General features: G+C 43.5%; 1 pseudogene; it reads left to right on the top strand.

The window, feature by feature from the left end:
- The window catches only part of LOC117715738 (alpha-2-macroglobulin-like protein 1), a 67817-nt pseudogene that overhangs the window by 51663 nt on the left and 989 nt on the right, over positions 1–15165 (top strand).

Genomic DNA, 15165 nt, shown 5'->3' with positions numbered 1-15165 from the left:
AAGATTTGCTGCGGTCCTGTTGTCTATTCATAGCAATAAAACCCTAACTAAGACAGAAGTTGGTACCGGGGACTGGGGTATTGCCTGCTTTTGTTTGGGGGAATGTGGATTTTAGAATTTTGGGTTAGGAAAGCAGTGGAATGTTTTAAGTGGGGCTTAATGGGCCATCCTAGTAGAAGTATGGAAAACAGTGGTGCTGAGGGTGCTATGGGGGCCTGACTCAAGAGATGTCAGAGGAGCAGAATTTTAGTATGTTGCCTAGAGATCATTCTTACAATGTTTAGGTGAAGAATATGGCTGCTTTTTGCCCTTGTCCAACGAATCTGAGTTAAGACAAGGAGATTTAGATTAAGTATATTGGCAAAGGAAATCTCAAACCAACTTAATATTGACTCTGTGCTGTGGTTCACTCTTATATGAAGAGTGTTTTGATGAAAAGGAGCACACTAAGAAAGAAAATATACAAAATGTATGGTTCAAGGACTAAAGGGATACCAAAAAGTGGATTGGAGCTAAATCCTGTGTTCTAGTAGATAAACAGATTAAATATATTAAGTGGAATTAAGGGAGTGGTGACCTTGGGGCAAGATCCCACCATGCTTGGCTTGTGAAAAGGAATTAAAGAAAAGCTTAGGTCCAGGTGTGGTGGTACATAACTTCAATTCCAGCACTCAGGAGACAGAAGCATGTAGATCTCTTAGTTAAAGGTCAGCCTGGTCTACAAAGCAAGTTCCAGAACAGCCAAGATTAACCAGTGAAGAAAACCACTGAAAACAGAAAGCTGGTGAGCATGTAATTACATGAGGGGGCCATGTTCTAGCCCTAGCAAGGAGCAGAAGTTGGCAGCTTAAGCCATGTGGATCTGTCTTTAGTCAAAGATAAAAGAAAAGGGTTATAGAATCTCCCTCTATGACTTAAGGAAAACAACTGAGTCCAAATATGTGGCAGGGGTGTCCCTGTATAGAGGCCCAGAGGAGTCATTGTATGAAACTGTTAAGATGAACACTGGACTGCCTTGGAGACTGTTGTGGCCCGAGCTGCCCCACATTGGGCGACAAAAATGTTGCGAACCAAGCTGCCCTACGTTGGGTGCCAAAAATGTTGCAAGCCTCTCTAGCCCACTTTTGGGGGCCAGAAATGTTGAGAACTGCACTACCCCACGTTTAGGGTCCAAAATGTCTTGGACCGTTCTGTCAATGTTTGAACCCGCACTACCAAAAGCCTTGGGAGTTAAACTGTTAGAGCTCACACTGCCCCAAGCTGTTCAGGTCCGAGGGTTGGGGTTCAGCAAGAGAGAGAGTGAGGATGGATGCTAAGAATGGAGACCAGACAGAGTGTGATTCAATCCCATTTATTCTTCAGTTTCTCTTCCTAGTCCAAGTCCCAAGTCTTGAGTTCCTAGTCCCTAGTTCCAAGTTCTTCTTCCCAAGCTCCCTTCCAAGTGCCCAGACTCAAGTGCCTAACACCTAATAATATGTTGTTCTCTTCTGTCTGCCTCTGACTTTTTATATGTCTCACTTCTAAGCCATGCCTCTAAGTCACGCTCTTAAGTCACACCCTTAGGTCTTATCTCTAAATCACACCTTAAGTCACATCCTTAAGTCTTGGCTCTAAATCTGATCTCTAAGCTCACACACCCAAGGGAAGATCCTGGGTATCTAAAACAAGATGTTATCAGAGTGTGCACAGCTGTTGCAGGCTGTTGTAATCAAGTCTCTTATCGGGTATATGGCTCAAGATGGGTGCAAGGATGATATCAGCCTTCTGTCGGCTCCCCACAGTTATGGCCTTGTTGGAGTAGGTGTGGTCTTAGTGGAAGAAGTATACTGCTTTGGGGGTGGGCTTTGAGGTTTCCTAGGGTCAAGCTATGCCCAGTGTGAGACACATTCCCCTCTATTACCTCAGTTCAAGATGTAGAACTCTTGCCTCCTCCACCAGCACCATGTCTGCCTGTATACTACAGTGCTTCCTACCATGATGATAATGGACTACAAAGCCTTTGAAACCATAAGCCAGTCCCAATCAAATGTTTTCCTTTATAAGAATTGTCTTGGACATGGTGTCTCTTCACAGCAATAAAACCATAACTAAGAACTTTTACCAAGAAAGAGTGCCTGAACATTGACTTAGCAATGTAAAGAGAATATTAGCAAAGCCACTCCTTATTATCTATAGAGATGGCAGGTGACCCAGATCCCTATGTATCTCTCATTCATAAAAGCCCCTTTCTCCCTCCCCTCACCCACGACCACCTGCAGCAGTTGGAAGAGCTGGTCTTGGACTCATGAGAGCTGGAGAGTTGGCCCTAACCCTCACTTGCTCAGAAGAGAGTGGACCCTGTACCTCACCTGGGCAGCACAATAGAGTTGGCCCTGATGGTAAAGGCATAGGTGAGCCAGCCCCAAGGGCATAGCCCCAAGGGAGAGCTGGCCCGGCCACTCCTGTGCCATGAGGTAGCTTGAGTGAAGGGTTGATGCCCTCTTCACCCTTGCCAGCTGAAGCAGTCAGAAGGGCTGGACCTGAGGTAGTGAGAGTGGGAGACCTACTTCTGCCCCAGCCAGTTGCAGTATTCAGGAAACTGAATACTGACAAACACAGTAGAGCACCTTTCAACAAAGGTGCTAGTGAGCCATCCCTGGGCATGTGAGAGGGGAAGTGCTGTCCCACCCCTTGCTGGCTGCAGCACTGGGTGAGCATCTTGGTAGTCCCGGAGTGCTCGCCCTGGTGGTGCAGGTGCAAGAAAGCTGGCAGGTTGACCAACTCAGCTACCACCCAGGCACAGATCTCCAGGGCTTTGAGTTGGCCCAACCCAAAATCTACCTCATTTGTGAACAGCTGGAGCAAGTGAAAGGGCCAGTTCTGCAGATCCAAAGCTGCAGTTTCAATGAAGAGATGTTTTACATGCTTTGTTTTGTTTATTTAAGTGTATTTCTTTTTCCTTCCTTCCTTCCTTCCTTCCTTCCTTCCTTCCTTCCTTCCTTCCTCCCTCCCTCCCTTCCTTCCTTCCTTTTTTTTTTTTTTTTGTTTTTTAAAGATTATTTTACACACGAGCACTCTATCTGCATGTACACCTGCATACCCATACCAGAAGAGGGCATCAGATCCATAATAGATGGTTGTGAGCCACCATGTAGTTGCGAGATTCAAATTCAGGACCCCTGAAGAACAAAAGTGCTTTTTGTTTTTCGAGACAGGGTTTCTCTGTGTAACCCTGGCTGTCCTGAAACTCACTATGTAGACCAGGCTGGCCTCAAACTCAGAAATTCGCCTGCCTCTGCCTCCCAAGTGCTGGGATTAAAGGCGTGTGCCACCACCACCCGGCTCATACATGTGTTTTCAAACATGGTTTTGAAGTTGGTGTCAGCAGACAAGTCTTCCAGATGACATCCATGCATGCTTTGATTTTGTGTGTTCTTTACAGTGCTAGGGATGGAACCAAGGCCCTTAGTCCTTGTGGGAGTGATAACCATTGAATTACACTGTTGCACTGCATCCTTTGTATTGGGTCTCACATCTTGTGAGTCTCTTAGTGTCCATAGTGTCGCATTGTCACTGCACGTCATTTTCATGGTTCATGTCATTCCATTGACTAGACCAGATTCTTGAATCTAATTTTGTGAGATAATGCCAAATTCTTAAAAATGTTTGTGAAACAGTTTACGCTACCACTATCAAAGAAAGTAAGCCACACTACTTCATGCTAAGACTTGGCACTATCAGATTTATTTTTTAAAAATCAGTTAATTTGGAAAACACAGTGTTTCTTTCTTTCTCCCCCCTCCCCCCCCGGCTTTTTTTTTCTTTTATTTAATGTATGGCTCTTTCTTGCAGCACCTTGGTTATTTGGAAGTCTTGTCATGTAGATTGTCCTGCCATGTTCAACTCTGGTAATAGGGTTATTCTTCCCTTCCTGCTACAGAAAAGGGAAAGCCTTCTTAGAAACTGAAGCCCTGTTTTCTTAAAGTGGGAGAGGATGGAGTGTTTGTCCTTGGCTTGATTTCCTCAACTGCCTTCAGCTCAAAATAACCCTTGTGCCAGAGTGACATATTTTAGGGTGTCGTGCTGATTTGTTACTGGCCACCGGGTTACTGAACAGTTTTTATAGTGTAGAAGGTTAAAAATGCAACAGCCATTATTTTAGCCTTAGAATTCTTAATCTAGGCCCACGGTTTCAAAATGTAGTCAGTCTCTAGACTATTTTACTCCTCTCGGGTCTGTGTGTCAGTAGTTGTCTCCACATTTCCTTCATCTCTTAGCTCTTTCTCAATTTAATTACAAGCATGTCAGGCTGGCTAAGCTGTCTGGCACAGCTCTACCCTAACCATTTTATCTAAGTATCTCCGTGAGAGGATCTGTTGAGTGAGCCCACTCTGAGCTTTGATTTGATCTTGCCACAAAGCCGCAGTCTAATTAGATTTATTCTTCAAGTTTTCCACAAAATTGCCTACAAGTCTCCAAATACATGATTGTAGAAGTTAGGCCTGGGTCTTCCTCCCAGCTCCATGCTCCCAGATGTAAGACTCAGACTCAAAATATATTTACATATGCTTGGCCATATATCTAGATTCTCCTCTGACTAGATCATAACTTATTATAACCCATTTGTTTTAAACTACATTCTGCCATGTATTTGGTTACCTGTGCTCAGGTAACCATTTGTCTGTGTCCTCACATCATCCAGGGCAGAGCTTCTGGTACCTGGCTCTGTCCCAGAATCCTTTCTCCTACAGCATGTTAAACCTCCAGTTTTTGCCGAAAAAACAAATAAATAAATAAAAAATAAATAAACCCCCCGTTTTTCTGCCTAAGCCATAGGCCATAGGCTTCTTTTTGTTTGTTTTTGTTTTGTTTTGTTTTTCGAGACAGGGTTTCTCTGTGTAGACCTGGCTGTCCTGGAACTCACTCTGTAGACCAGGCTGGTCTCGAACTCAGAAATCCGCCTGCCTCTGCCTCCCAAGTGCTGGGCCTCTGCCTCCCAAGTGCTGGGATTAAAGGCTTGCGCCACCACCGCCCGGCTGCCATAGGCTTCTTAATTGACAGGTGATGCATTCATACAATACACAAGGTATCTTCTCTACATATGACCTTAATCTGTTTTTGTTCTGACTAAAAATCATCTGCTAGACAGCCATGGTGGCTTCCAATTGTAATTCTAGCACTAGGGAGATAGAGGCAGGGGGATCATGAATTTGAGGCCATGAGATCCTATCTTGAAAAATCAAATCCAAACTAAACCAGACTAAAGCAAACCAAGCAGAGCTCGTCTTCACTCCGGTCATTTCTTCCTTGTAGTCCTGGTCAGCCCCAGCTGTATGAGCCTAAACTCATGTTTCCTTCTTTTCTCTAGAGTTGTAAGACCATAAAAGTACAATAGCCACCTCACAAGCAAAATACTTCATCCCAGACTTTTAGTGTCCAGGAAGCTTTCTCATTACTCACTAACTGACCCTTAGCTAACACTTACAGCTCACTCTTATTGCAGGCCCTTGAGGCCTACAAACTCTGATAGAAGGTCTGCACTGAGACATTATAAAGAATGATTCTGTGGTCTAAATGAGAGCAGCATTGTCTTTGTTAGAGTTTCTATTGCTGTGATTTAAAAAATAAATAAATAAAATAAGATTAAAAAAAAAAAAAAAACTTCGGCAGGAAGGGGTTTGTTTCACTGAACAGTGTTGTTCCTCTCACAGTTGATCACTGCCAAAAGCCAGTGTAGGAACTCAAGGCAGGAACGGAAGCAGACGCTGTGGGAGAGTGATGCTTACTGGCTTGCTCCTCCTACCTTCCTTAGTTTGTCTTATACACCCCTGGTCTTAGCCTGAGAGCTAACACTGCCTAGGGGTAGCACCAGCTGCAATCCTCAGGGCCCACATCAACCTTTAATCAAGAAATTTCCCCCTCAAGAATCGATGGGGGTGACCTTACCTGTGACTTACAACATTGGGGATATGGAACCTGAAGAGGCCATCTCCTGTAACCAGACAGGAACCCCAGTGGAGCAATAAGGACACCAACATACCCGCAAAACTTCTGACCCAGACTTTATCCCGTTTACAAGAAATGCAGGGACAGGGAGGGGAGCAGAGACTGAGGGAATGGTTCACCAATACCGGCCCAAGTTGAGACCCATCCCTGGACAAGCACCAGTCCTTGGCACTATTAATGATACTTTGTTATGCTTGTAGACAGGAGTCTAGGAAGGCTGCCCTCTGCGAGATCCCATACAGCAGCTGACTCAGACAGATGTAGACACCCACAGCCAAACAGTGCCTGGGTTGAAGACTCTTGTGGAAGAATAGGAGGAAGGATTGCAGGGGTCGAGGTGGGGATACCTGGGATAGGAACTCCACAGGAAGACCAACAGCATCAACTAACCTGGACCCTTGGGGCTCTCAGAGACTGAACCACCAACACGAGCTGGACCTAGGCCTCCCCACACATATGTAGCAGATACGTAGCTTGTTCTTTAGGTGGCTACTGAATAACTGGAGCTGAGGCTATCCCAAAAGCTGCTGCCTGTATATGGGATATGTTCTGCTAGCCGGGCTGCCCTGTCTGGCCTCAGTGGGAGAGGATGCACCTAGCTTCAAAGAAACTTGATGTACTAGGGTGGGAGGATGTCCAGGGAGGCCCCGCCCACTCAGACTGGAAGGGGGAAGGGGGAAAGGATTGTGGGAGGGGGTGACTGAGAGGGGGCAGTGAGTGAAATGTAAGGTGAGTAGGTTAAAAAAAGATAAAAATTAAAAAAATTAAAAAAAGCAAAAAAACAAAAAAAGGAGACTTCCCCATAGGCTTGCTCACAGCTCCATCTTATAGAGGCATTTTTTTAAAGATTTATTTATTTATTTATTTATTCATTCATTTATTTATTTATTTATTTAGTGTATATGAGTATACTGTCACTCTCTTTAGACACACCAGAAGAGGGTATTGGATCCTACTACAGATAGTTGTGAGCCACCATGTGGTTGCTGGGATTTGAACTCAGGACCTCCAGAAGAGTAGTCAGTGCTCTTAATGGCTGAGCCACCTCACCAGCCCCAATGGTCAATTTTGACTCTAACACCTTAGGCATTCACCACCCAAAAAATCACTAATGTGACTGGGCTAAAGGAGGGGAGTCGGTAGCTCACGAGGGCCTTTTCACAGCGTTTTCTCTCTGGATCTGGCTTCTTTTAAGGCTTTCTAGGCAAGCCTCTCAGAAGACACTCAGAAATACAGGCTCATTAACAAACCCCAAAGCTAAAGTAGGTACCGAAACAATGAGCTCTCAGGACATAAGCGAAAGTTAAATGGATTAAAAAAAAAAAATGAAAATGAAAATCAGCTACAGAGTTATTTAATATATATGACTGCAAAGGTCAACATTTGTATGGGGGTGAGGGAGTAGGAGACAGGAAGGATCTTCCTGGATCTTGCTGGCCAGCTGGTCTAAACAATTAGTGTGCCAGGTTTAGAGAGAGACCCTGCCTCAAAAAAATAAGATGGGCAGAGATAGAGGAAGACACTTAGAGAGTCACCCTCTGGTCTCCTTATACACACATGCGCATACACACGAATGTACATAGGCACAACACACACACACACACACACACACACACACACACACACACGGGGATGGGGGAGCTAGGCATCTTGGTACATGCTTGTAATAAGAGGCAGGAGAATCAGGAGATCAAGGTTAGCATAGGCTATAAAGTTCAAGGCTAGTTCAGATCCTGTCTCAAACAACGAACAAACCACACTACCTGTGTACACTGGGACAGTACATTTTTCTGAGCAGGGCTATCGGACCAGTTCATTAGGGAACAGACTGTACACTGCCTAGGACGTTAAGGGACACCTACAGCTCCTGTTGTGCTTACCAGGGGTCAATGAATAGTGGGTGCTGGGAATTGAACCTGTGTTCTCTGGAATAACACCTAGTGCTCTTAACCACTGAGCCATGTCTCCAGCATACAAATTGAATGTCCAGGGTGCATTTTTTTCAGAGAGCCATCTGTCTGAGGTCACATGTTAATACCCTAAAACATTATCCCAGTTCAGACATGAAGTTAATGGAGAGATGGGGTGAGGGGTCGTGGAGAACAGGAATAAACTACAGCAAGGACACTCAGTTATTCCAGAGCTCATCCTTGTCCCTCAGGTCAGGTCAGGTCAGCGCATCTCTGTGCTTCTCTCTGTATCACTTCTTGTGTTCTTCCTTTGTCCTGTGAGTGTCTAGGCTCAGGCTCTTATTGAAACACTGAGTTAGCTAGTGATTCTTGGTATAATCTTTATTTTCCTCTGGCCCTGACCTCCTCTCCAGGGCTTCCTGCAGCACTTGGTATGGTCTGTTCACATTGATTTTTGTTCTTTTAGCCCACTGAATATGTCCCTCTGCCTGATGCCGAAACACAGGCCTCCCTCCCAGCCTTGCCATGTTCTTTTCATTAAAAAGTCCGTTTTAGAAGTATTTATTTTTGTGTGTATGAGTATTTTAATTGCATATATGTCTGTGCACCTTGTGTATGCCTGGTACCCTCAGAAGTCAGAAGAGGGTCCTGGATCCCCTGGAACTGGAGATACAGATGTTTTTGAGTCATTATATGGGTGCTGGGTATCAAACTGGGGTCCTCTGGAAAAGCAAGTGTTCTCAACCGCTGAACAGTCTATCTTGCTCCTTGTCTTGTCTTTTCTCAGATGCCACTTTCTCTGTGAGGTCTTCTTCCCTGGTCACTTCTCTTAAACACTAAGACCCAGCCTTCAGTTTCCCAACAACAGCCCTTAATGTTTCCTCCGGTTGCACTGATAATCATCTAGCAGGCAGTAGGCCTGAGTGAGTTGGTCATCGTCTAACAGGCAGTAGGCCTGAGTGTTAGATTAGTCATCGTCTAACAGGCTGTAGGCCTGAGGTTCTATATGCAGTTTCTTCCACTCCTACTTCACTGTAATACAACCTCCAAGAGGGGAGGAGGCGTTGTGTCTCATCTGCCTCGATGGACATCCACACACAGACATGACTGTCTCTTAGGAGATCTGCAACACAGTCCTGCTGATGCTGAATAAAAGGATGGATTGGATCTAGGGGAGTGGTGTATAGATGAAAGTCCCAGGGTTTCTGCCTTGTGTGAGGGGGAAGCCATTTGCCACCCCTAGGCAGGAGACAGTATGGCTGTGCCTGCGCCTAGTTGTTTTCTCTGATTCCAGCAACTCTAATAGTTACTCAGATTTTTACTTGCTAAAACAATTACCTGAAAGTTCGAACTAGAAGGCAGAAGTTGCTCTCCATTGGTTCTGTCTGGGCTTCATCTCTGACTGATTTCCTATTGACTCAGTTCCTTTATAACTTAGAGAAGGGTATAGATTATTTTACAGGTACAAGTATTTCTTTTGTTGTTGTTGAAGCAAGTGTTTCAAATTCCCATCTAGTGTGAAAAGATAACCCTGAAGTTTTCAGTTCATGTGGGTTGCTAACTGGTTGTATTCAGACCAGCCACCTGCCTCCTGTCATTCTTCTCAAATGCATGTGGGCTGACTTCAATACAGCTTCCTGCATCAATATAAAGTCTTGACCTTCACTGTAAATTTGCATGACTTAAGAGTCTACCTTCTTGAAAATAATACTTTAGAATCATTTTTTTTCACACCACTGAAAGTTGCCATAAAAGAGGATTTCTGTGTGTTTACTTATTAGCACAGACTTACGAGATACCACATTTAGCCCTGTTGCTTTTAAAAATAAAGTCTGGCTCTTATCCGTAGAGGACATGTTCTCTGACATCTCATACTTGCCTGAAACAACTGCAGATAATACGGAACCCTATATATGCTGGATTTTTTTCCCCGATACATACCTAAACAGGATAGTGTCACTTACTAGTACAGTAAGAGACTAGTCATTATAAAACAGGCCAATCATAATCACATACTTCAAGAAAGGTCAGGCAAATGTAGACTGACATGTCTTACTGTACTACCCCCACCTGTTTCGGATGATATGAGAAATAAATGAGGTGGACTGACGTAAGCCTTCCATCAGCATTGTACTGTGTTAGGTGACTATGTAAGGCTTTCTTGAAGACAGGTACTGTACCCAGGGGAGAGTAGAGGATAGTGACACTCATCAGACAGGCCCCATTCTCATCCTTTTCCAGAAGCTGGAAATGCCCTCAGGCCTGTCCTGGACAGAGACAAGAATACCAGAAGGAGCTCTGGCCTCTTATCACTCTCTGACATCACAGCTGCCTGGAAGCTGTGAGGCCTGCTCACCAAGAGAAACTACTGTCCCTTTTAGTGACAGCTTTAAAATTGAAGCTCTGGATTTTCATGGTGAAATTGGTTATATCTATTCCCCTATTATATCAGCCTATCTCTGATATGATTTCAGGGTCTCAGCTCTTGAGGAATGTGGGTATCTAGATAGGGATTAATAGCCTTAGAGATTATTGAGGATAAACCCTCCCTCATGCCCAGATTTGCTCGCCACTTCCCATTTCTCTAGTAACATTAGAAAAGAAAACATCATGATTGTCCCTAATTCTGCTCTGAAGATTAAAAAATTAATCACATACTACTGTCTCCTAGTTTAAGAGTTAATTTAGCTGCCTGGACACATACACCCCAGCATGGTTGTTCACATTTTTAATCCCAGCACTCAGGAGGCAGAAACAGGAATTGTGTTCTAGGCCAGGGCTACTTAATTAAACCATGTCTCAAAACTCCCCCCAAACAACAAAAATGTTAATCCAGCTGGACCTGTCAATCATCTGGCCAAAAGTTTAACCCCCAGGAAAGTAGATTCACATGAAGATGCATATGAAGATTATCCTCTTAAAGAGATAATACCAAAGCAGTAGCTTTTGGGTGGATCTCCACTGTTATGCCCTCAGCTTTTGTGTTTGTGTGTTTCGAGACAGGGTTTCTCTGTGTAGCCCTGACTGCCTTGGAACTCACAGAGATCCACCTGCCTCTCTGCCTGCCAAGTTTTTGAATTCTCTTAAGAAGTTTTCCACGCGCCCCCCCCCCCATCCTTTTCTAAAAGCCCAAGTACCTTTCTTGTTCTACTGCACTTTCCCCGACATTCTAGGCTTCTTGCCTGGTCTCTGACACTCCCTACTCTCCTCTTCCACTAAGCAGCTGCTCACTGACCTCCACTGCTGAACATGCTGACCTTTTTAACCCTGACTCAGAAGCCTGGCTTAGTCTTCTTCTCCATCTTCCTCCACTCAGCAGACATAGAGATTTATATCTTGTTTGCCTTGTTTTTCTTTTAAGCTCTATTCAATAAAATGGTCATTGAGCTTCCTTTTGAGACAGTTAAATTATTATTATTATTTATTATTATTAAGACTAATAACTCATGAAAGGGGACCCTGGAGAACTTGATAAAACCATGACCTGGAGTCAATTTGCTAAGAAAGTTGGACTAAGTGACTGACAGGTAGCAGTATGTTGTGGTCCACCGGAGGGATGATTCAGATCCAGAGTGAGATGAAACAAGGGGCCTGTGGTACAACACAGTATCACTTATGGTGCTACTCAGAGTGTTGCACAACTGAAAGCTTGATTATTATTTGTGGAAAACATTCTTTTATTACATATTTTTGAACATGAGTTACTTGTTATATTACAGCTAGTGTAATACTCTGTTGCAAATTTCCTGCCTTAAATTGACACATGTATTACTTTATAGTTCCACAGGTTAGAAATTTGACATGCATTTCATTGGGTGAATGTCAACGTGTTAGGAAGGCTGTGTTCTCTTTTGTCAGAACTGGGGTGGGGAGGAAGATTCATTCAGTTAATTTTTTTTCCCTAGATTCTAGAAGAGTGGTCCTCAACCTTCCTAATGCTAGGACCCTTTAATACAGTTTTTCATATTGTGGTGACTCTCCCCCCCCCCAAACCACAAAATTATTTGTTGTTACTTCATAACTGTAATTTTACTGTTATAAATCATAATATAAATATCAGATATGCAAAATATCTGATGTGTGACCCCTGTGGAGTCGAGACCTACAGGTTGAGAACCGCTGTTCTAGAGGCTTCTCACGTTGCTTGCTTCATTGCTGCCTGGTGTTCAGCAAGAATGGACTGAGTACCTCTCAGGCCATGCCAACTGCTCTGCATCTTCTGCTTCCCATCCCCGCTTTCACATATATCCCTATCACACTGGGGCTGCTCTGATAACGCTCCGGAATCTCCTGGTGTTTAAAGGGCAGCTGATAAACAGCGTTACTTCCCCTTTGCTGGGCAACGGAGCATACTCACAGGCTTCATGACTGGAAAAAAATTAGGTTCCATTATTCTTATCCCAGCTTACAAGTCGACAACACCAGAAACAAAATTTAGGGAATCTGGGTGTACGTTATTTCTCTTGTTTGCTAAGGCTTCCCCCAAGTTCTTATCCACACAGTGTCTTTTGGATCCATAACTGGAGATATCAACTAAGTCGGAGTGGATCGTCCATTGCAGGCACTTTTAAATGACAAAGACCAAGCTTCCCTACATATTCAGAGCTGAGCACCTGAGAGGAAATTTCACACCTAGCATGCTGTGGCTGGTGGTGGTTCTGAGCTGCGCTGTCACAGACTTAATTTATAATTCGTTCCCCAAAATGAAGGAACACTGAACAATTTAACTTTCCCAAGCTTTATGTTCTCCTTCTGTAAACCTTATAATTGACCCCGAAACAATTGTCTGGAGGGCTAAATACCAGGAGGCCTCTGAAGCTGCAGCAGGAGCTTGAGGCATATTTTGAATTGTTTTCCCCTTAGATGGCTTCCCAAATGCTGAGCTTTCTTGGCCTAGGGAACATGACCCTAGAGAGTATAAATCTGGTGTTGGATCTCATCATGACTCTGTATTCTAACTTCTGAAACACTGACCAGGAGAGTACACTTGAAGCCTTGTAAACATAAATGTAGTGCCCAAAGAATGCTCTTGTCAAATAAATAACTTATTAAACTTACTGATGCATAAATATCACTAAATTATGATTAAATAGTGGTGTAAGCTAAATAAACCATAAAGAATGATTTAGGTAAACTGGAGAATGACAAATATTTATTGGGTTAGCTCTAGCTCTGAAATGCCCTTTTCTCTGCTGAAAACCAAGGGACTTGGACAGTGCTTGGCTCTGAGTCTCAAAATGCTCTTAATGTTCATCTTTCTCTCTTCCAGCTAGACCTTAAGAAGAACTGCCACAAGATGGGATGTGGGAGGTGGGTGATGTGCTGCATTTTAGAATACAGGAGGTCATTGCCTTGTTTCCCTACTACATTCTTCCCATATTTGCATAAAAATGTGCTCCTCATTGTCGCTTCATTAACTGTCACAGGCTTCCCTTGTCAAGTTAGGAGCTATCTCTTCACAGATCAGCTTGAAGAACACAGCTCGCTCAATGCTCAGTGGATGGCCGAGATTCCATTCCCTTACCTTCCGTTTGTTTTAGTTGCAGCCAAATCCCCTTCCAAATCCCAGGAGTTGCAGGAGGGCTTTGCTCTCGCAAAACAGGGCGAATGCATATCCTTTACACCTGCTTAGGCTAATGACCTCCAGTGTCATGTAGAGCAAAGACGTTACCTAACCTCCTCTCTATTGAACCGTTTGTTTTGAAAGAGAAAAGCCTAATTCCAGAAGAACCTTTAAATGAAAATGAGAAAGTTTAACCAAGAGGGGGAGGCAGGGGATTGGAGGGGAAGGGGGTAAGGGGGCGGGTGCTTAAGATCTATTAGGGAACAAAATTGTTTTGCTTGCTTAGGTGGAGGTGAACTGTTCTCAAGGTAATTCAGGGTATGGAAATGATTTTCCTGTGGATGGAGGCTTTCCTGTAAGTTTAATTTGCTGTTGATACTTTGTATCCCCCCCACTAAGTTAAATTTATTTTGGTGGAAGTCACTTAGACCTACGACCCAGAAAACTTAAGAGCTTTGGTGATCTTTACATGATCAACACAGCTTGTGCTGCAATGGGTTATTCCTAGGTTAAAGTCAGATCAGAAGCTGAAAAAAAAAATTATGCCACTTTTCAATCCCCTACTATTATCCAGTAGATAATGAAACCAACGATACTGGAAAGGAAAAAAAAAAAAAAAAAAAAAAAAACCACCAAAAACCTTGAGGTGGATTGTAGCTCTATGTAGCAGTAGCAACTCTTCATTGTTAAGGGGCCTTGGCACAATGGGAACGGGCCTTGACCTATATAAACCCTATAGGTTATTGTAACCTCTGGCATCTGGATTCTTTCTTCTGTGCATATATTACATTTCATATTCAGACTCATTAGTGCTGATAGTTTTCCATAGTAGCTGTGTTTCTTGTCTTGGAGGGATATATAAATCTGAAAACCATCTTTAGATTGTTCTTCTTTGCTATTAAATACTGTCACGGCTCAATAAGCCATTCATAAGCCTCTGCAAGAAAGCTTTAACCTTTTTTGACCTGCCAAAGTTCTAGGTTTGAATTAAGTGGGTAACGTGCCACCTGGTTTTTAACCACGCTATCTCCTTTGCCAGAATGTTTCCATTCATCCCCAGCCAACACCTATCATCCTTGGCCTGGCTGCAAACCCTTTCACCTCTCCACGCCCATTACTACCTCTCCAGTCCTTTGGCTGCCCTTTGGGGCTTGCATACTTGTTTAACTGGTTCCTAGAAGCCTAAAGATCTTTACGGAGATCTGGCTGTACAAATTAAGAGTGGGAGTGATTCAAACACAAATACATCTAATTTATAACGAGAATGCTTCAATTTTTTTCTCTAAATACAAATTAATTACACACGGATTTTCAATGAAGAGTGGACTCGAGAAAACAACTAATTATGGCTGAGGTTAGCAAAAGATTACAGAAAAAGCACAAACCCCAGCTGTTATCACAAGGTAACACCCTACGGTAGGTAAAGGTTAAGGAAAGCAGTTATCTTTGCTGTCTGTGCACTGGTTAAAAAAAAAAAATTCAAGCTTCCATGAGTGACCGGCACACAGTAGGTGTTCAAAGAGCATTGACAGACTGAGAATAACTAAATCCTGTTAAATTTGTGTTACAAATAAAACGAGCCTCCCCCACCATACACTCAGCCTTCCCAAAGGCAGCACCATTGTTCATCTCTTTACACCCCGCCTTTTCCATTGTTTTGGGCGTTCTGATTCTTTCACATGTGCGGGTGACTTTAGAGGTTCAGAA

Source organism: Arvicanthis niloticus, chromosome 9 (genome assembly GCF_011762505.2).
Source record: "Arvicanthis niloticus isolate mArvNil1 chromosome 9, mArvNil1.pat.X, whole genome shotgun sequence".
NCBI classification, from domain to species: domain Eukaryota; kingdom Metazoa; phylum Chordata; class Mammalia; order Rodentia; family Muridae; genus Arvicanthis; species Arvicanthis niloticus.
This window is presented reverse-complemented; position numbering and strand designations above follow the sequence as displayed.